Source organism: Bombyx mandarina, chromosome 21 (genome assembly GCF_030267445.1).
Source record: "Bombyx mandarina strain Sakado chromosome 21, ASM3026744v2".
Lineage (NCBI taxonomy): Eukaryota > Metazoa > Arthropoda > Insecta > Lepidoptera > Bombycidae > Bombyx > Bombyx mandarina.
Genome location: NC_143227.1, coordinates 11,473,412 through 11,493,980, shown reverse-complemented (window position 1 = coordinate 11,493,980; position 20,569 = coordinate 11,473,412). Strand labels below are relative to the sequence as shown.

The 20,569-nt window shown below is 38.5% G+C and overlaps 1 protein-coding gene across 2 annotated transcripts in view; it reads left to right on the top strand.

Moving 5' to 3' along the window:
• Nucleotides 1-841: 841 nt before the first annotated feature.
• svp (COUP transcription factor 2) overlaps nucleotides 842-20,569 on the top strand; it is a 131,417-nt gene continuing 111,689 nt past the window's right edge. The window contains exon 1 of one of the 2 annotated variants that reach the window (XM_089736444.1): nucleotides 842-1,208. The gene's annotated coding sequence lies outside the window, so the exon portion shown is untranslated. The remainder of the gene's footprint in view (nucleotides 1,209-20,569) is intronic. The other variant, XM_089736443.1, reaches the window with a different exon arrangement.

Here is a 20,569-nt window from a genome sequence, read left to right as displayed (position 1 = left end):
TTTTTTTCGTAAAGTTGCCAGTAAAAAAACCAAAAATAACTTTATCTTTGTGTTGAGAATTTATGATATTACGAATAAATTTGCTATTTATTTATGTTTAGTTTACCACCCTAAAATATAGTAAGCGTGATTGATTTAGATAATGATAAATATATTCACTAATTCTCGATAAAGATCGTCTTAAAGTCCATAAAACATCTCGTAATAATTCAACACGTAAATATGTTGGTAGTTAGGTAAGTACGGCGGAGTGCCTATCAGCCGCGCAGAAATATGGAGGCAGCGGGAAAGTTGATACAAAGTACGATTTTCAGTACCGTTGACACAAAAAACACGTTTCTTGAAAAATTGCATTCAAGCTTTCTTAATGTTCTTACTAAATCTTACGTCGCGATGACCCAAAAGTGATTTATTATTTGGTTGATTTTAACCAATAATTATTTTATTAATTGTAAAATTAAATTATAAACTTCAAGAATATTTCACGGACACATAAACGAACAAATAAATTGGTATCACATTCATCTTATTATTATATATTTTGTGTTGTGTATTAAATAAGCCCTTACAAAATGGTGATTAATTAAGCAAATATTAAGTTGATATTTTAAAATCATTGTTTTGAAGCGACAATTCTAATTAATTACTTCAAGCAAACACCGGAATCCTCCATTAACACGAAGAAAGTTTTAAAATTTACAAAAAAAATTAAAATGTTTAATGTTAAGACTTATGTTGTCAGTACTGTAGCACTGAAAGATTTTCACCCCGGTGCGCGGGGAGGGGGCCGGTGTCGAGGTGGCGGGGCCTTCGCTCCCTGCCCCTGCGGGCCACCGGGCCAATGGCGGAGCGGCGCGCCCTGGCCCGACCCGAGCTCAGTCGCGACTGAACCGCGACCCTTGACACACTAGCGCGTCGCGCGTTTTCTCGCCCCGTGACCGCAACCGGCATCATCACGCACGGAGCGCTAGTTTACGGCGGGGTCGGAGGCCCGGGGCTTTGCCCTCCGAGAGGCCCTGACCACCCGCCCCTCGAACTCGGCTTTCGCGGTAGTTGGAGGGAAGATGAGCACTTGCCTTCGACTCCCGCGAGTCAGGCCGCGTCGACGCAGAGCGGTTCCTCCGCGACGGATAAAGGCCAGAATGTGGAGTGCGTGGTCTGCGGTGACAAGTCCTCCGGGAAACACTACGGCCAGTTCACTTGTGAGGGTATGTAATGACGTGAAGTGAAAGTGAAATACTGTGTTTATCGCATAGTTGGGTTGCGGTGTGCAGTTTATTTGTGCGTTGTGGTATATTTTTGTGCTTACAAGGAAGTAGAGTTAGTAGGTTAGTGGAACATGCGAAACGTGAGTCAGAATAAAAAAATTGTGCACATGTTTTAGGTAGTTTAGGATCTCTCGAGCACAGGATAGAACGGAGTTCCCGCGTTTTCGATTTAAAAAAAGAATCGGAACGCAATACGAGAGTTTATTGTCTTAAAGAAATCTTTTGCCTCGTTAAACAACAAAAACTACAACCAAAACCATTCAAATATACATTTAAATGGTAATTGTTCATCGGACACGGCCATCATCGAATCAAATAGAAATTCGACGCCGATTGAATTCGAAACAGATGTGATTCCCGTAACTCGGCTACGTTATAAGACGTTTACTTTGGTAATTGTTTGAGCAACAAACTATAATCTATACTAATATTATAAAGCTGAAGAGTTTGTTTGTTTGAACGCGTTAAATCTCAGGAACTACTGGTCCGATTTGAAAAATTCTTTCAATGTTAGATAGCTCATTTATTGAGGCTATAGGCTATTTAACATCACGGTAAGGCCAATACAAGTGGAGCACCAATAAAGAATATTTCAAAATAGGGATTTAAATAGCTCCTTAACATTTTATAATTCAAAAATATTTTTACTTTCTACGTAAATCAATTAGGGGTAAAATTTAGCATTATGCCAAAGTCACTATTCCACACGGACGGAGTCCCGGGTAAAAGCTAGTGAAACATATATATGTTAAAGCGTTTGATTGGAAAATCATTTATCGTTAACTTGAAAGTTATGGATTAATAAAATGTTTTTGTGTTTATTTAACTTTCGGAATATGGGTAGGCATCTACGCGATTTCGAAATGTAATGAAAAACACGGTGAACTTAATTAACTAAATATTTTTCTTAAATACTGGGTATAGTTAAGCAAGTATCATTTTAATAAATACTTTGAAGTGTGATAATGAAAAAAGTCTCAATTTTTGTAGGCCAGCCTTTTTAAAGCTTTATTTAGATAATAAAAGAATGACTACGATGCAATTTTGTTTATTTCTAACAATGCGATCTGTTACAAACTTTTTCAATTCCACTTATTGCACTTATCTACAACCCGGCTAAGTAAGCGGCTAAATTAATTATTATCATTAAACGTTAAACTTTCTTGTTAACCTCGGAATTATGAATTAACACTGGCGAGTCGAGCCCTCAGATCTAATCAGATCGCAATAAGACGAAGTTTTCGTAAACTGCCTGCCCGAAAAGATAAGGGGTGGTTTCACTTTTGCAAATGCAAATTAGGCAATCGCAGGAATTACGGGTTTGTTGAGTTATACGATTTCGGTACTAAGAATCTCGTACTGTCGATTTTCCTTAGCATTTTAAGTGTCTCGGGAAATATTAAATATAATTTTTAAAACCTAGTTTTTTTTAAATGGAGCTTTTAATAATATATCATCAATTGTTATCGAGAAAACGGATATAATTATATCCCATTGCTTTTCTGAAAAATTAGCTATTAAAATTAAATAGAAGTTTATGAATACATTTTCGATCTGCGCGAAATAAAATCGCAATACCTACTGAGTTTGTTTCTTTAAAAAAAAAACCTGTGCTATTCGATCTAAAATTACAGCTACACTAGTTTTTTTTTTAAATCTAGCCATCGCTAAACATACTTTACCAAATAGTCTTGATAACATTTTTAAATTTCGAATAGAGTTCTGTACGTTCTGGTTTTGACCACAGAGTAGGTATTTAGATTTCAATATGGCGCCAACTGCCGATTAATTCTGGTTTTTTTTTCTCCTACCTATGCTACTGACCGACACATAAGCAAACGATCTAGCCGTCGGAACATTAGAGTAGCTAACAACCTCTAAGATTGAGACAGTAGTAATATAGGGTTTCGTGTCACCGTGCAATCTAAGTGCCCGTAATTGGTGTGAACGCTCTGACACGGATTGAGAAATGTGTATGTCATTACCTTTGCACTTACAGGGTGTGTTTTTTTTGTTGTTGCCATTTTAAGCATACGACCTGATGGTGAAGAGATATTGCCGCTCATGGGAATGGCGTCACTGATCCTGATGTGGAAATCTCAATTGTATTTGAAACATAAGCTGATTTATCAGTGCGGAGTATACGCAATACATATTACTACTAGCTTTTGCCCGCGACTCCGTCTTCGTGGAATAGTTACTTTGGCATATCGGACTAGTAGTTCCTGAGATTAGCGCGTTCAAACAATCAAACTCTTTAGCTTTATAATATTAAGTATAGATAAGTTAATATATATTACCCCTTGGAGTTTATTGGTACAGACTCTACTGAACCCTGCTGCCCAATTTCCGGAGAAGCCTTTACCGGTTTTTATGTAGGTCATCTTCCATAACTACATTTGAGTCGTCTATTATCAAAGGTGGCAATCTGTGCATTTGGACAAAAAAATGTTATTGATATGTCAACAGATTGATTCGAATATAATCGTCTTCTTCAAAGAATACGGTTCAAAACCTGCATTAAATAAAGGTTAATACTTAACCTGTTATTTATCTAAGATGTCGTTCAGAAGAGTTTTGTGACTGCAAATGGAATACAAAGTCAATAATTCGTTTTTCTGATTTACCAATAATTGTCCAAAAGTCACATTGCCGGCTTTGATACTAGTCGACTCATTTATAGTACGCCGCGTTACTTCATACATTTTCTTCTTGAATGAAGTGGTAAAAACTTGATTGGCCCAAGATTAGCTCACGTCCAGAGTCAGGTCACGGATCAAGTCTATAAGTACGCTGTGTTACTTTATTATATTTTCTTCTTGAACGATGTGGTAGAAGCTTGACTGTGGGTTTAGTTTAGCTCACTTCCAAGATTACCGATTATTTTTTTTTGCTTAGATGGGTGGACGAGCTCACGGTCCACCTGGTGTTAAGCGGTTACCGGAGCCCATAAACATCTACAACGTAAATGCCGCCACCTACCAAGACTAAGAATTAGGTAGGATATAAACGACTGCCGACGCTAAAAATAAAGTTTTTTCTTCTACGATTCTTGTCCTCCACCGATATTATGTAAGTTTCATTGCGATAATGCATCAAAAGTTTTTTTTTAAATATTTTGTTCCCAATGAGGTACTCTCTGTATTTTGGGTAATCTATAATATATGTACGTTATATTTAGATAGGGTATTTATTCTTTTACGCATCGAAAAACAAAATTTTATTTATTCGAATATTAATATGATTCAATGCGCAATATTGTTTCTTAATTTAGGAAGGTATTTTATTGACTTTTATATCCATCCAAAAAAGGCCAGCTAAAGCCAAGTCAAAAACGTTTGCAAGCACTTCAGTACTTGATAATATGCTCTTCAAATATAAAAAAGAATCCTTAACTTCAAACAATAAGGTTGTTATTACAATCTTATCAAATAATTCGGGATCATTACAATTATTATTGCGGCGACGATCGAGTCGGTCACGACTGTTTGACTCGAAAGGGGTCAGAAACGCCTCAAGCGACCTCACCGATCGCGATTTATACACCTGCTTTATGTAGACCACGAATATTGTAATAAAATTCAATTGGGGCTCGTGACCTCATGTCTCAAGGTTGACACCGATACTCAGGTTTTTTTTATTGCCCGTGTAGGCAGACGAGCATACGCCCCCCCTGATGGTGAGTGGTTACCGTCGCCCATGGACCTCAGCAATGCCAGGAGCAGAGCCAAGCTGCTGCCTAATTTTAATCACTTAAAATTACGTGGATCAATATATTTACTAATCCAATAAAAAAATTACAACTTCGTTCTTAATGAGCAGTATTGAAAATAATACATATTACTTACTAGTGGTAGGACCTCTTGTGAGTCCCGCGGGTAGGTACCACCGCCCTGCCTATTTCTGCCTTGAAGCAGTAATGCGTTTCGGTTTGAAGGATGGAGCAGCCGTTGTACTATAAAACACATGTCTCAAGGTGGGTGGCGGCATTTGCGTTGTCTATGTCTTTGGGCTCCGATCACCACTTTACACCGAGAGGCCATGAGCTCAACATTCCATATAAGCAATAAAAAAAACTGTCTTACTCGGTCAAAATGTTGGCACAATGAGTACTGTTCGCTGGAAGAGCACGTCTTAGATGCCAAGCTATTCCCGCTTACTCAATAATCTATCTAAAGACCCAATTGCAAGTTAGTCACTTAAACAAATACCTCAGTGTGGTAGATTCAGCAAAACGCTGCTCTTGCTAGGGCCGATGTTACTAATTCTCTCAGGTTGAGCCCGTGAGCTTACTTACCCGTCCATGAAATCATCGTCGTGGCCTAAAGGATAAGACGTCCGGTGCATTCCTGTTGAGTGATGGACCGGTGTTAGAATTTCAGGCAGATACCATATTTTCTAATGAAATACGTACATAATAAATGTTCACGATTGACTTCCACGGTGAAGGAATAACATAGTGTTATAAAAATCAAACCCGCAAAATTATAATTTGCGTAATTACTGATGGTAGGACCTCTTGTGAGTCCACACGGGTGGGTACTACTATCATGCCTATTTCTGTCGTGAAGCAGTAATGCGTTTCGGTTTGAAGGGTGGGGCAGCCGTTGTATCTATACCTGAGACCTTAGAACTTATATCTCAAAGTGGGTGGCGCATTTACGTTGTAGATATCTACGGGCTCCAGTAACCACTTAACACCAGGTGGACTGTGAGCTAGTCCAACCATCTAAGCAATAAAAAAAAGTCCCTTAGTCTACCAGCGATTAGCCAAAAAAATAATAATTGCAAAATAGTGTTACGGTGCTTGTAGACATCGGCTCGAATGCGCCCCCGGCTTTGCTGATGTCCATGGGCGACGATGACAGTCGGATGGACAGTTTGTCTATCTGTAAGTGCAAAAATACACGACAAAGCTACCACAGTCCTTCAAGACATAAACGACAATCTAGTTACATTAAAAAGCTGTGTCAGTGAGCTTATTGTCATAATAATCCAACAATAAGATGTCAGAGCGTGAACCGACCCATGACCTGATCGTCCACCGAGAGTTCATTACTCCGACGACCTGTGTCCAACCTTGACCTGTGGGCTAAGGCTGCCTCATGCACCTGCTTAGTAAAACGCTATTTTATTTTACCGACTAAAGACACAAATTTTAATGCACGTGTGTATTAGCTTTGTATGTATTTATACAAGGGAATCTTTGGAACACAGACAGATGACAATATAGTAATTTTATATCGAGACGTGAAAAGCTATTTGGTTTAAGTGACATTTCGCTTTTTTTTTATTGCTTAGGTGGGTGGGCGAGCTCACAGCCCACCTGGTGTTAAGTGGTTACTGAAGCCCATAGACATCTACAACGTAAATGCGCCACCCACCTTGAGATATAAGTTCTAAGGTCTCAGTATAGTTGCAACGGCTGCCCTGCCCTTCAAGCTGAAACGCATTACTGCTTCACGGCAGAAACAGGTAGGGTGGTGGTGCCTACCCGCGCAGACTCACAAGAGGTCCTACCACCAGTAATTACACAAATTATAATTTTGCGGGTTTGATTTTTATTACACGATGTTATTCCTTCACCGTGGAAGTCAATCGTGAACATTTGTTGAGTACGTATTTCATTAGAAAAATTGGTACCCGCCTGAGATCCGAACACCGGTGCATCGCTCAACACGAATGCACCGGACGTCTTATCCTTTTTTTTTTATGATTGAGAGATTACTGGTGGCCCGAAGGCCTTTCCAGTTTCACTAGGACAGGTGGGCGAGCAAAGGCTCAGCCAGGAGGGGTGGGATTTGCTAACAGCTGCCCGAGCGCCTCCGAAGGAGACCTAACAACTCAAGAGCAATTGCTTTGCGAATGAATCTACTACCGGATCGGAATCGCGACCCGCTGAGAAGATCCGTCGAGAAACTCAGCGGGCTGATGCATGGGCTAGGTTGCACGTCGACCTCTTTGTCGATTTCGACGAGTACGGTTACTGGGGTCCCTAAGCCTGCTCCTAGTATTAGAGCTGAAGGCATCTAATGCAAAGGTTATTGGATCTGATGGATCCGTAAGGACGTCTTATCCCTTAGGCCACGACGACTTCAAAATACGCAACATTTCGTTTTCTCGCATTAAAACTGTATAATCTCAAAACTTACTAATTTTACAGGAGAATGTTTTAAAGGTTTAACATGTGATATTTTTAATATTAATAATCATTTTTGCAACATTTATTGTTTATTTTTACCAGTTACATTATCTCTCTTTTACAGTAAGATAAAATTATGTATTAATTTTATTAATAGTAGTCAAAACATAGGTAAACTAAACTAAAAAAAAAAACTAAAACTAAACTACGCTCTTATGACAGTATTTATGAGAAAAGTACTGTGGTGATACCAAATGATTCGGCATATTAACTCAATTTCGAATATTTTAGGAAATTGTACACTTTTAATGCGAAAAGACGATTTGTCTTTACAATTAAAGGTACGTTTTATTTGGCATCAGCATCAAGAGCATCATCGTAGCGTAAATCTAGTAACCGATCTTGAGACATGAGGCGAGTGACTCAATTATATAGTACGAAGGTCAAACTGAAACTGCAAAAGCTCGCAGTGGGGGTTACCTACTCGTGTGTCAACACGTCATTTCGGATCCTCCCGATCCACTAACAGTGCTTTTAGGTACCCCAAGCACCGGTCATCGTTCGCGTCGAACCCGTCGCTTGCGACGAAGGGCTCGGCGAGTAAATTAACCCACAGACACAGCCCACTGAGTTTCTCGCCGGATCTTCTCAGTGGGTCGCGTTTCCGATCCGGTGGTAGAATCTACGAAGCACGGCTCTTGCTAGGGCCAGTGTTAGCAACGTCCTCAGGTTTGAGCCCCCTTAGCTCATCTACTAGTTCGGCGAATGTAGAATAACCCCTCTAGGTTACTAGAATATATAGGATAAAAAAAACATACTCGTGTGGGCTCAGAATGAGGGCTGAAGGTCGCGTTAGGCTGGTAAAATGTGATATTAATGTTTTTAATATATTGATTTTGTAGGCAGTGGAGCAAACGACTCATCTGATAGTAAGTGGTTACCGTCACTTAAGTACACCAGCAATGCTAGGGGCACAGCCAAGTCGCGTCGCTGCCAACCATAATCTCTCGGAAAATATTAGTTCGTGCTGTTTCAATCAATGAACAATAAAACCTTAATACTTTGAATACCGCTGACCTATTTGAATATCGAAAATAACATCACATCAAGCTCTTACAATAATTTCTATTATTTAACCGACTTCCGTAAAAAGAGGAGTCTTCTCAATTCGACGGTATTGTTTTTGTGTGCTCCCCCTCATATATTTTTTCCAGACGAACTAATTGTTTTTAATGATTTACATTTTAAAGCTTTAATCAACTTAAATTTCTGATGGTGCTTGCTAATTTTTATCAAAGTTTTTGAGTTATCCTTTATTAAATGCATATTGTTTAATCATAGCCGGTTTTCTTTTTTGTTATTTTTTTTTTGTTATTATTTTAAAGCAGTACCGCAATGCCAATTCTTATCGACGCCGACGGTGGCGCCAGAAAGGTCCTGACCTCCTAATCATAGCTGAAACTTCGCGGCCCTTTGTTCAGAGAACTTTTAAACGCAAATTATCGTGTCTATTGAATTGTGTAACTAAAGGGCCCGTTTTATACTTTTTTTAGTTCTCGGTCAGTTTTAGGTCACGTAGCGAACACATATAATTATGATAACTTCGACACGTGTTACCTCAGTCGCGTAGCTACGGATATATTGGGGATTTTTGTAGTTTTATTTATTTATTGCTTATCTGGGTGGACGAGCTCAGAGCCCACCTGGTGTTAAGTGGTCACTGGAGCCCATAGACATCTACAACGTAAATGCGCCACCGACATTGAGATGTAAGTTCTAAGGTCTCAGTATAGTTACAACGGCTGCCCCACCTTTCAAACCGAAACGCATTATTGCTTCACGGCAGAAATAGGCTAGGTGGTGGTACCTACCTGCGCGGACTCACAAGAGGTCCTACCACCAGTAAAAGTATTATACTAAGCCGTGTGTTCTCACATAACACTCTATTACAAATATCACTAATATTTTTATTGGTTTTTATTTTTATTTTAATCGAACTTTTTTCCCGTATAATGTCTTAAGTACGTAAAACAACCATATCTGTCAATATATCTGTCAACAGTTTTGAGCACTAAAGAAATTGTTGGCTCTGTATTTGGTTGGTTTTCTTTTGGTAATTACGATTTATACGAATGTGGCCGATTTTGGCTGTTAAGTTTAGTTTTTTTTGTTGTTATTGCCCGTGTAGACGGACGAACATACGGCCCACATGATGGTGAGTGGTTACCGTCGTTCATGGACGTCAGCAATGCCAGGGGCAGAACGAAGCTGCTACCTTCCGTTCAAATCTTTCAAGTAGATAAAAAATAATAGTTAACGAAAAATCACCTTTTTTTTTCCTACCTAAGCTGATAGCCTTGAGAGACTATTTCAGCGTAACCTTATAGTAGGTGAGCTCACGGGGCTCAAACCGGAGTGATGCTAACACTGACCTTAGCAAGAGCAGTGCTTCGCAGAATCTACCACCGGATCGGAAACGTGACCCACTGAGAAGATCCGGCGAGAAATTCAGTGGGCTGTCTATGGGTTAATTCGCTATCGAGCCCTTCGTCGCAAGCGACGGATCTGACGCGGACGGTGACCGGTGCTTGTAGTACCTAAAAGCACCGTTAATGGATCGGGAGGATCCGTAATGACGTGTAAAATTACCAAGAAAATCATGATGCATACGTTTTTTTTACCTACCACCTTTTTTAAACTTTCTGTCATTATTTTTTTTCTCATAAGAACATCCAATACAATGTAGATCACATTATAGTATGCTCTGTAAGTCCTTAAAATCGCGCATTACGTAATAATAAATCGGAACTCCAAAATAAACTCCAAAGGTTTATCACGGAAAAGAATCAACGTTTGAATTCGTTAAATAAAACTAACGCAACGAAATACCGAAGTCAATACGAATAATTTCGGCTTAATACTATCACGTGATTACCGCCCTAAGAGTGTATCGATAAGCCGCATTAGTGTCGCGGTCGTAAAGTGTTATTTTGATGTCGACAAATCTACTTTATTAACAAGCGGACCTCCCGCCGTTTCCGAGGCAACGTTGTCGATGTGAAAACGACACGGCCCTCGGACTGGCTCGCTTTCAAACGTTTATAGGTGTTATAACGATATGGTCCTTCGTCGGTGAGTTTCGTTTGACTTAAATGCTCACGTTCGGGATCGAGAACGGCCGAAGCAGTTGTCACCTGTCGCGAGAGCTGCCTAGAGTCGATGAAAATAGCTGTCGATAGTTGAAGCTGTAACGTTTAAACGTTAGCCTTATTAATTTTTTATTTTTTAATAACTGACCCGGCAGACTTCGTAGTGCCTCAATCGATAAATAAAAGACCTAAACTTTTGTATAAAATAAACTTAAAACAAACAAAAGGATTCATCCGACGAGGGACACATCAAAGGAAAAACAAAATTTTTATTTTTATTTAATTCCGAGCATTTTCATATTTATCTACGTTTTAAACCTTCTCTGGACTTCCACAAATAATTGAAGACCAAAATTAGCCAAATCGGTCCGGCCGTTCTCGAGTTTTAGCGAGACTAACGAACAGCAATTCATTTTTATATATCTAGACTAGATAAATAGATTGCTTAGATGGGTGGTCGAGCTCACAGTCCACCTGGTGTTAAGTGGTTACTGGAGTCCATAGACATCTACAACGCAGATGCGCTACCCACCTTGAGATATGTTCTAAGGTCTCAGTATAGTTACAACGGTTGCCCCACCCTTCGAACCGAAACGCATTACTGCTTCACGGCAGAAATAGGCAGGGTGGTGGTACCTACCCGTGCGGACTCACAAGAGGTCCTACCACCAGTGATTACGCAAATTATAATTTCGCGGGTTTCATTTTTATTACACGATGTTATTCCTTCACCGTGGAAGTCAATCGTGAACATTTGTTAAGTACGTATTTTATTGGTACCTACCCGCCTGCGGGATTCGAACATCGTTGCATCGCTAGATACGAATGCACCGGACGTCTTATCCTTTAGGCCACGAGCCTTAAAAACATAACATTAAGTTTGTCTAACGTTAAATATTATGTTTATTTACAAAACAATATTTGTAATTAACGTGAGAATTAAACGCCTAATCCTACAAACGTTCTCATATTTATGTCATTTTTTTTCCATCGTTGTCGTCGAAAATATACATTAATCAATATTTATGGGTGAAACTTAATCGAATTTTGTTTAGTGAATCAAAGATTCCTCGTTATCGATGCTTTATCGACACTATCGGCGACTGTTACCCGGTCAGTTTATGGTATGTTTTGTCCGCCGATACCGTGGCAGTTAACCCTATCTTTACGACCGACTCTAAACATAAGTGTCTTCCAGAACTTATTTATTTTTATCTCATTCCGCTTTTTAAATTGAATCCCGAGTTCGGCGCGTGTGTGTGGCTCTCTTCTCGCTACTAAAACTGTCAATAAAACGTTCGAAGTTGGCCCGAATCATTCGGTCTTTTAATGAAATTTTGATTCGTTTTAATATATTATTTATGTGAATTAAACAAGTACAAGTGAAACGCCTCAATAATGTAAACATATGAGCGCCTGACGTTAACGGCCATTTTGAAAATTTAGTGCTCCCCGGATCATTAAAGAATTTCATGTTTGTCACATCGTAAATCTTAACTACACAATTTTTATTTTGAATACATCAAAAAAAAATAAAAAATGGCGTTCAATAACAATTTATCACGGATTTGTTGTTGCCCTCTTCGATTTAAAGAAAGCTATCAGTATTTAAAAGACGTTGATTTGTAAAGGAAATTAAACGCTACTAAATTTGTCGATAATCTCCGTGTTGACGTCCGACTGTCGATAGATTTATATGCTAATGTTGCACAACCCTACATAGGTGGTTCGTGTAGGTATTGTCTGAAATAATTAATATTTATTCTTTACCTCGCATTTCCGGCGGGGGCAAGGTTTAATTAATTTAAATAAATACATAATATTAATTCACTAATTTTGATGGCGACTGTCTTGCGACTATTCGAAATAGTATCTTTCAAATACCAATATTCTTTACTACCTCTATTATTTACTGGTATAGCTACCTATCTTTAATTAGTTTCTATCATTATTGTCTATTTGACTGTATAATATCTGTTAACAATTTTCGAACAAAGACCAGACCAATTATGAAATACCTTAATATCTCAACGCTAGGTGGTAGAGCATCTTTTGAGTCCGCACGGGTAGGTACCACCACCCCGCCTATTTCTGCCGTGAAGCAGTGATACGTTTCGGTTTGAAGGGTGGGGCAGCCGCTGTAACTATACTGAGACCTTAGAACTCATGTCTCAAGGTGGGTGATGATCGAATTATATTATCGAAGAATACCAGTAACCTCTTAATATCGGGCCCATATAGGAAACTAATTGAGGCGTGATTAAAAAAAAAGGTCCATTAAGACTTAACTGTATCCCGTCTTGGATTCCTTGGACAGGACCTAGGTCATTAAGACGGTAATCATTGAAGCGAGCGATATTGCATTATCTTCTATTTTGTGCCTAATGAAATAATTGGGGGAAGTGCGTTTTAATACTAGGCTTATTGGGATTCATGTTGGCAGTATAATACTGGCAGTAAATACGCACAGACAAAAAGTAAAACCTGCTTTAGAGTTTTTTTTTCTGTCATAAAATTTTCCTGGGTTCTCTAGAGCCTTAGTTAGAAGATAGTGGAATAAGAATTGTAATCCATACTTAATGTTATTGTGTATGTTTGTTTGAGTGTGTGTTTTTGTCCTTCTTTTACTTTGAAATAAAGAAAAGGATATCGTACCTTTAGAATTGAAGTGGCTTGATCCAAAATTCTTGTTTTTTTGCTCCAAAAAAGTATTTGAAAAATTCGAATTTCTTCTATTTCGATGTTAATACTATAGGCTTTAAAGCACATACCTTAAGGCTTAAGTTGTGCGCTTGATTTAAAAGAGACGGAAAGTGTACTATGTCCTTTTCTAGACTAAAATTTAAATTTCATTTTGAATTTTATAAAACTTTATGACTGATAACCGATACTTATAAATAATAGCATACTACCATAATACCGGTGGTAGGACCTCTTGTGAGTCCGCGCGGGCGGGTACCACCGCCCGGCCTATTTCTGCCGTGAAGCAGTAATGCGTTTCAGTTTGAAGGGTGGGGCAGCCGTTGTAACTATACTGAGATCTTAGAACTTATATCTCAAGATGTGTGGCGCATTTACGTTGTAGATGTCTATGGGATCCAGTAACCACTTTACACCAAGTGGGCTGTGAGCTCGTCCAACCATCTAAGCAATAATAATAAAAAAGTTAGTGAAGTGACACAGGCAAATTTTTATCCTGAAAAAACATTATACCCGCGCGATGCTCCACTAACACTTTTCTTTGACCACGCCGGCTAAACTGCGTGTAGCAGCTAGTCCTTTAATAAAACATAAAGTACTGTGTACATGTACACCAATTTAATTTTACTAACTATTCGCTGGTAGCCTAACAAGCTATTACAGCTACACGCGGACGGATAGTAGAGCTGACGGGCTCAACCTAAGAGAATATGCTAACACTAGCCCTAGCAAGAGCAGTGCTTCGGAGAATCTACTAGCGGATCGGAATCGCGACCCACTGAGAAGATCCGGCGAAAAACTCAGTGGGCGAGCTTCTCATCAATCTCAATATGCCGAAAAGGGCGTATATCTTGCGCTTGCGCTTGCAAGATCTACCTACATAAAAAAAAACATCAATATATACCTGCGTTATATATAAACCTAAACCATTTAACTAAACAGTAACCAAGCCTACAATCGCCTCTAGGGGACAGGGGAATTCACGTTGACATTAGTCTACACTTAACTTCAAACATTATAGATACACTTCAAGTAAACCGTGATTACGTCTACTCATTTAAGTCACAACAAATAACATAAATTTCACAACGGTTTTTAGTATTCAACGAATCTTCCTTTTTTGCCCTACCTAATCGGCTACCAGAGCTTGTGGAGCTATTCTGGATACGCACAAACAGGACGAATCTATAGAAACAAAAAAAAATCGTGTTTAATAATCGATATTCTGAAAGTGACACAAGTCAGCTCACTGAGTTTCTCGCCGGATCTTCAAAGTAGGTTGGTGGTAAATTCTGCGAAGCACTCCTCTTGCTAGGGTTTGCACTTCCGGTTTGAGCCCCGAGAGCTCACCTATATACATTCCCGATCCTGCGGACAGAATAGAAAGCAGTCGACGTCGCCCCAAACACGTCATTTCGGATCCTCCCGATCCACTAACGGTGCTTTTAGGTACCTCAAGCACCGGTTATCGTTCTCGTCGGACCCGTCGCTTGCGACGAAGGGCTCGACGAGTAAATTACCCTCAGACACAGCCCACTGAGTTTCTCGCCGGATCTTCGCAATGAGTCGCGTGTCCGATCCGGTGGTAAATTCTGCGAAGCACGGCTCTTGCTAGGGTTTGCGTAAGCAACGTCGTCTGGTTTGAGCCCCGTGAGCTCACCTACTAGTTAAGGCTACGGTGATATAGCTTCTCAAGGCTCTCAGCTTAGGCAGGAAAAAAAAAGTCACCTATACGTCAAGGCGTAGCAGAAATAGCCTATCAAGGCTATCAGCATAAAGAAAAAAAAGACATAAGTCAATGTGAGTTTCTGTAAGCACATCGGAACCTACTGCTAGCTACCCGTCGAACAATTACAAGCAATAAAAACTATTTCACACCGATGTGTCGAACGTTTAACTGGTCGTAAAGTTGTCTTGTTACATAATTACTAATGCTTGTGGGTCGCCATGTATACTTGTTGACCGTTTACTAGGGCCTTGACGATTCAATGTAATTACATATAATCAGAAAAATAAAACCTACTTAATTTTTCTTCTTTTACTGTAGGTATGCGATCCCTTTGATTTTAAAGCCCAAAAGTTCGTGAATTTTTAGTTACGTCCAACAGTATTATAATAGAGAATAATTATAATAAAATACATACATAAGCGATAGAAGTGATACTTTTAATTTTATTTCTATCTCGTTTTCTCGCAGGCTAAATCTTATAGAAGCCTATTCTTAATGTCGTTTCAATGAGTTTTAAATGACAAACCAACAAAACGGTTTTTACTTCAAAAAAGAAAATATGTCCGTGGACATGTCACACAGACTCCCTATAGTATAAAAATTATGGACTGATATATATTTAAATATATTATTAATTATTAAGCATCCTGACAGAAAACAAATAAACCTGATCGCCACACGGCTGCCCGATGTGGGAATCAAACCGCAGCCCTATACCACGCAGAGGAACTACAACACCACTGAGTTTTACTGGTGGTAGGACCGCTTGTGAGTCCGCACGGGTAGGTACTACCACTCTGCCTATTTCTGCCGTGAAGCAGTAATGCGTTTCGGCTTGAAGGGCGGGGCAGCCGTTGTAACTATATTGAGACTTTAGAACTTATGTCTCAAGGTGAGTGGCGCATTTACGTTGTAGATGTCTATGGGCTCCAGTAACCACTTAACACCAGGTGGGCTGTGAGCTCGTCCACCCATGTAAGCAATAAAAAAAATCGTTAACACAGCAATACCTACCCCAAATTTTATAAGAAGGGCATTAAAATAACTATGTTTGCGATCTTCAAAGCGAAACACGATGTCAATGCACTCTGTATCTTCACAATTTGCAAGATGTTCTCAGAGATAGCGGTAATTGGGAGCCTTTGCGTTCTCAGGGCCAAGTTGTAAATTCTAGCCGCGGATTTACTAGTAGAATTCGCTTGATTTAGATTTTATAGGCATAATAATAAGCCCCTTTCTCCGGATGAGCGCCAAATAGGTGCATTAGTTTTAATTATAGTAATAGCAAAAATACTACTGGTGGTAGGACGTCTTGTGAGTCCGTACCACTACCCTGCTTATTCCTGCCGTGAAATAGTAATGCGTTTCGGTTTGAAGGGTGGGGCAACCGTTGTAAATATACTTGAGACCTTAGAACTTATATCTCAAGGTGGGTGGCGCATTTACGTTGTAGATGTCTATGTGGTCCAGTAACCACTTAACACCAGGTGAGCTGTGAGCTCGTCCACCCGTCTAAGGTCGAACTTTCTGCAAAGCCCTTTGTGGATTTTGTTTTATGTCATAGTCTGGTGAACAAGCTGACGATCTAGTTGGAGCTTCTAAACATCCTAGACATGAATGCCGTTACCATCTTGAAGCATCAGGATTAAGTCTCAATTGAATAATATAGTCTATACAATAAGTATGTCCGGAATTTATTAGTGCTTTTTGGTGAAAATATACCGGATGGTGGTACCGATCCGTGCGGGCTCACAAGACGGACGTCGCCAGTAAAATTAGTATGTCATTTTTTTCTTTCTCTCTCATGGGACCCCAAGACCAGTAAATACATTTTATAGATCAACCACATTAAGAAATCTTATCTTAATACGTTCGTATAGATAGATACGTTAGAATCGATTACGATTTCAAATGTCATAAATCCAATTTTATGTCGTGATAAAATGTACCTTATTGCAAAGAGGTCAGAGAATTTTAATTAGGACAAATAATAATAAAAAAAAAGCTACCTAACTGATGTATTAACCTCATTCAAGCTTCGTTCCATTAAACTAAATAGTAGTCCTGAGTAGCTTGCTGCTTTTCTTGGGATTGAAATGTTTCACATTCAACAATAATTGCAATGTTAACGAAACAAATTAATAAGTACATCCAGATCCCGATTACCACATCGAGCTCAGAGCCTCAGATAAAATAATAAAGGTCACTAACCTCTATACCTTCTAAACGAAACGTCGGATGTTACTGGTGGTAGGACCTCTTGTGAGTCCGCACGGGTAGGTACCAACCACCACCCCGCCTATTTTTGCCGTGAAGCAGTAATGCGTTTCGGCTTGAAGGGTGGGGTAGCCGTTGTAACTATACTTGAGACCGTAGAACTTATATCTCAAGGTGGGTGACGCGTTTACGTTGTAGATGTCTGTGGGCTCCAGTGACCACTTAATACCAGGTGGGGCTGTGAGCTCGTCCAGTAATCTAAGCAATAAAAAAAAATGTTAGTATCGCACTTGTACTTCCCAAGTACCGAACCTTAAAGTAACATAATTCGACAAGCCCGAACGCGGGTATCAAGAAATAATCTGTTTTGTAAAGCGTATAAAAACAAATAAGATGAGGATGAGGCCTCGATACGTGGTACAGATAAACGATATTTCTCGGCTAACAAGCTTTTCAACCGCTAGGAATATTCAGCCTATCTTCGAAGTGGCCAAACGTTTATGACCAGAATTGGACGTTCGTAAAATTGGCCAAACAGATTTAGACTCAGAAACGGTAGGGCATTTGAAAAAGTCGACCTGTCAATGAACCTACACTTTCTTGATTGTCAGTATTTTAAATTATTTTATTTAATAGCTTCAGACGTATGTATGTTAGTATGTATGATTGTAACGGAATCTTTGAACGTGATTTTGACCCCCTCAAAACGTCGGATTAACTCGAAATTTGGTATACTTATTAAGGACCGATGACAATTAAATATTAAGAAAAAATATAAAAAAAAAAAATTGTAATTCAATTAAAAAAAGAAAAATAAATAATAGTTTAAAAAAACTAACAAAATACGCTTTTATAGAAAATCCTACAAAAAAATAGAAAATAAATTTTAATAAATTTGATTTAAAAATAGTTTAAGAAAAATGATTTTATGGTAAAAAAGCGTGGGGTGCTTGAAATTTATTAAAATTTCTTAAATTTATTAAAAAAAAAAATCTATTTTTTAGTGGGATTTTCTATAAAAGCGTATTGTTTTAGTTTTTTTAAACTATTATTTATTTTGTATTTATTTTTTAATCTCGTATACCGTAATAGACATTTTCATTTTAACGCACCAATACATACAGGGTGTTAGGAAAAGATCCCTAAATGCGAAATTCAGACGCTGCTTTACTTCATTTTAACCATGAACTATGGACTTCCTAAATATATTCTAGAAAGGTATTTTTAAAAAAGGTCTGTTTTCCTGCCTAAATTATGGCCACCCTAATATCGCTAGAGCTTATCTTCCGCCGTACGTGCAGACTTTCTAACGGGATATAGTCTCGGAACAGAGAATATGCCGAAACACTTATTTTTATGGTAGATATCTTTAGAAGAGCAATGACAGCTGGTGTACTCAACAGTAAAGGTTCTTTTGTTATTGCCTATGAATAGAGTAAGCTCACAATCTAGTCTAAAGCTTTAAGGCCTGAAATATAAGAAGATTGGAACTTCGATCTTATGCTTTGAAGGGTGGGGCAGCCGTTGTAAACATACTTGAGACCTTAGAACTTATCTCAAGGTGGGTGGCGGCATTTACATTGTAAATGTCTATGGGCTCCAGTAATCACTTAACACCAGGGGAGCTCGTCCATCCATCTAAACAATTAAAAAAAAATTATGTATATCTAGAGATAAAACCTTTAATCGCGAAGTGCAAACACGACGCCTCATCCCATTCCAGTAAGTTGACGTTTATTAAGTAAAAATACATTTGTTTTTATAATAAACAAGCAATATAATAAAATGTAAGCGAACATTCTTGCAAATTCTAGCAAAACGTACGGTCTGCAACAACATAAAACTAAAAATGTCGTCGTGTTTGATGTTTATGGACAATTTATGGCGGCACTTTAGATATATTCTTTTTAATGCATAAACAAAAATAACAGCTGTACGTACCGACGCCTGTAAAATGAAGTATTTTATGGACATAATTAAAACTAATTTTTAAATGTTTAATCTTGGCTGATTTTTTTATTGTCATTATATTGTTTTGGATGTTTCAAATTAATTGTTAAGTCTACAGTATTCGTGGTCGCAGACAACTCAGGTGTTACTAGGTGATATACGAAAATTTTACTACCGTCATTTTTTTCAGTTAAACTACCTTTACTTATGCGCACTGTCCTGGCTGAGCCTTTGCTCGCCTACCTGTCCTGGTGAAACTGGAAAGGCCTCTGGGCCACCAGTAATCTTTCAACCGTAGAAAAAAAAAACTTATGCCCACTCGCGAAAACTAAAGAAAATACTTTGTCGAGCCTTTATCTGACATGTAGATCACCGGTGCCCTACGTAGAGCAGTGAAGTAATTATGTCGATTTCTCTCAGTTAATATCTAGTAGACTATGAAAAAGACAAATCTAAAATCTGAAATCAAATCTAAAATATAGATAAAAATCAAAAAAGAAGGCAAAGTTCGTGCGTCATGTAGGACATCGGTGACCTATATGACAGTCAAAGGGTTAAAGTTGAAATTTATTTACGCTTTGCTCTAGGTTCGCTGACCAGTTTACGTTCCACATGGTGTTAAATGGCACCACCACCACCACCGTGCCAGTGAATGCCATCTCAAGCTAGAAGGTGGAATTTTTAACTACATTTGCCCTACTTGACGCTGAAGGTTCCATACTATGAATATGTCCCAAAATGACACAAATGATACAAATCAGTTGTATTCAAATGGAAAATAGCTAGATATAGATATGTATATAGATCGCTTAGTAGCACAAATACACAGGAGAGAATTACCGTTTGAATTTGAATTTCGCTACCACGAAACCTTTAAGTTATATGAAATGTCATAAATTTACATTACCTAATAAAAGAAATCAGCTTATTATTCCGATCATCCAGAAAGTCATTCATTTATGTTCCTTGAGCAAACCATTAATATTTATTGTCGCTATTAGTTAAATCTAAAGCAATATGTAGTATTTAATTTGTCACAAAAATATTACTTTCAATGATTCCACTTTGGATTGATAAGAACAGTTAACGAAAACAGTAATAAAAATAATAAAACCATTATGTATCAGTACCACGAGTATATTGTCGGGCGAATCATCGAGTTCTAATGGTAAGATCTAAAAACGGACTAGGACGAAGTTAGGCAGTCTTGTCTGCCCCTAATATCCTGTCTATCCGTAGACCATAGCTCTGGCAACACGTCAAAATATTACGAACTGATTCCATGTGAGAATCACATTAATAACCCGTCAAATATAAATTAGTATGTGTTATATGGATGGTCACATAATTCGTTTATCTATTCCTTAATTTATTTCCGAAAATGGTTTTTTTTTCCTACCTGTGTTGATAGCTT